This window comes from Platichthys flesus, chromosome 9 (assembly GCF_949316205.1).
Source record: "Platichthys flesus chromosome 9, fPlaFle2.1, whole genome shotgun sequence".
Lineage (NCBI taxonomy): Eukaryota > Metazoa > Chordata > Actinopteri > Pleuronectiformes > Pleuronectidae > Platichthys > Platichthys flesus.
In genome coordinates this window covers 3,755,868-3,758,769 of record NC_084953.1, presented here as the reverse complement: position 1 = coordinate 3,758,769, position 2,902 = coordinate 3,755,868, and positions in this window count along the sequence as shown.

Below are 2,902 nucleotides of genomic sequence, written 5' to 3'. Positions count from 1 at the left end.
ATTCATTTTATTGCAGCCGCGTTTCAATCACAGAGAATAAATCAAATTTCAGATCATCTTCTTCTTCTTTGTCCGATTTATTGGCATCCAGCATCAAGCTGCAGTTATTAGATCATTTACTCGTAGAGATTCAGACAGGAATGACCTAATATTCAATAGCTAAACAAACAAACAAAGATGCGGATCGAGGCATAACCTCATTGAACATACAATGCAGCTTGGTACATTTCACATGAAACCCGCCGGTGGGACGAGCAGAGAAGAAGAAGAAGACACAGTGATGGCAGTAATGCACCTTGATAACTTCTTCTTCTTCTTCTTCTTCTTCTTCTTCTTCTTCTTCTTCTTCTTCTTCTTCTTCTTCTTCTTCTTCTTCTTCTTCTTCTTCTTCTTCTTCTCTGCTCGGTTCACTGGCAGGGAAGCACTTTTACGTTGGTTGCCACCCACGAATAAACCGAAAAGAGATGAAGAAGACATTAAAAGATGAAATCAATGACATTTCAGATCAGAGGACAAGTTCGAGTTTATCCTTAATATACCGGACAACGAAGAAGAAGAAGAAGAAGGTTGATATCAGAGACATTTTATACAAAATAAAAATAATTTCTCATTTCTCTCCGCACAAATAAACCCAACATAGAAGAAGGACAACCCACAAATACATTGACTACTTGCATTTCTTCACTTATTGCTATTATCTGCAACAAACAAACAACATTTGCAATGGCATACAACATAGAGATAAGATGTCTACAACGTCAGGAAATCATAACAATATCCAAAATACAGGTGGTTTTATTGGACAGAGAGTGAAGGAGATCCGAGGTGAGACGGAGGTTGACGAAAAAATGTGGTGCTCTGGACAACTGGAGAAAGAAGAAGATGAACAGCCAGTCAATACGTCAGATGAGCCAGACCTTGAAGGGACTCACCATGAAGAATGAGCCTTTGGTAAAACTGTGGTGAAAAACCTGGAGAGTAAATATCACAGGGATGTTCAGTCTCAGTCACTGAGGGAGGATCCCGATGCGGCGGCTGCCATGACTCAGTTTAAGCGAGACCACACCAAGGAGCAGGGTTGTTTCCCTGTTGAGTATTGGTTGTAGCTGCGTGCCCCCCCCCCCCCCCCCCCCCACACACACACATTGATTTACTCTCGGCGGTGCTGATGATAACTGTCATGGTGGATTCATCTGCAGATCATTGTCTTCATCCGTCCATTGAGTGTTTGGTTTGTAAAACAGAAGAATTCCCATCGGCTCAAAGTGACACCCTCAAATATTTTTGTTCTGTCTGACCAACAGTTTAAATGTCTAAATTAATTTTCAAACTAAGTCATGAATACAGTTGTCAATTAATTATTAATTATTGTATTTAAATGAGAGTAAAAGTGAATAAAACAAATGAATATGAAGTACAAATTTGTGAAAGCTTTTAAAAATATGTTTAGAAAAGAGACTGCTGTGAAATAATGATTTACATGCTTTTTAAAAATGTTTATAAACTCTTCATAATAACCACTATGTGTGTTATTTGTACAGGTTTAACAATAGATTTATTAAAATAACACCACACAGCTGACAAGTATCTTAGATGATATTACATGAATCATAAATATCTAGATTTGTTAAATAGAGTATATATTGGCCTACCTAATGTATAAAAAAAATGTTAAATTTAATACACAGACTCTGTAGTCCAGTTTCCAGTGATTGAACAACCTCTTACTGTGATGGGATACAGAAATACAGGAGAAGAAAACAAATAAAACATTATACAGTTTAATCATCAATCATCTTTCTCTTTGCTATGTTGAATTTCACAGGTGTGGATCTGGTCCAGTGATTCCTTTCCCTGCTGTGGATCTTGCTGTACTGATACTGACCTTCACCTACTGGTGCATTGAAACCAGTAAAAATCTTTAATTCTGAGTAAAGGTCCACCATTACCAATAAAAAGATGCATTCTGAAGTTCACATGTGCTGTAGTTTGATTCCTCTGTAATGTCAAAGCGTCACTAACACCAACAGTTCAACTGTCAGTCTACAAATAACATCTTTAGTTTACTAAAACATGTATAAAGTCAGATTTACCTGATGTAACCCTGTAGAAACACAACACAACCTTGCTGGAGACTGGTATTTGACAGGAACAGTTTGTTTAGAAACTCATATTCTTCAATCAAATTCACAAAATTCTTGCTCTGTAGCAGCTGCTTAGATTTGGTGGCTGGATCGTGGTCAGACCACACTGGGTGCAGCTGTCAGTGAAGCCCAGAGAAGCCTGTGGCTCCTCTTTTACAAGCAGCCACTGTGACACCTAGTGGCCAACGGCTTCCCTGCAGGAGACCGTTCTCTGCTCCTCAGTCACACAGGAGCAGATACATGCTCTGTATTTATATTGAGCTTTTCTAGTCGTAATGATTCAAAGTGCTTTCAGTGCATCCATGAGCAGCAATTTCTTTATCACATCTCACTCAGCAGTCAGCAGTTTGGGATTCAGTATCTTGCCCAACGGCACTTGGGCACAGGGCATGGGGGAGACGGGGATTGACCAACAACCCTCTGGGTCAACCACAATTAACACTCATTTAAGGTAAATTGATCTGGATGAAGTTCCCCAATAAGGAAAATGAAGAACAATCCCCCAACACCAAAAAACTGAAAGAAATAAAAGTAAACAGCTGCATGTCGCATGGCAATTACAATAAGTAAATAATATTTATAATAAAACCTAAATATGACATGTACATATAAACTATATTCATCATTAATTATGTTGTATAAAGCTTTCTGCGCTAAATCTTCATTTTCAATTAGACAATGAAATGAAACTGTGTTTGTGTTATAGGGAGAAGAATGACTGACAGACAGTTTAATCAACATAGTTCATCAGTATTTGA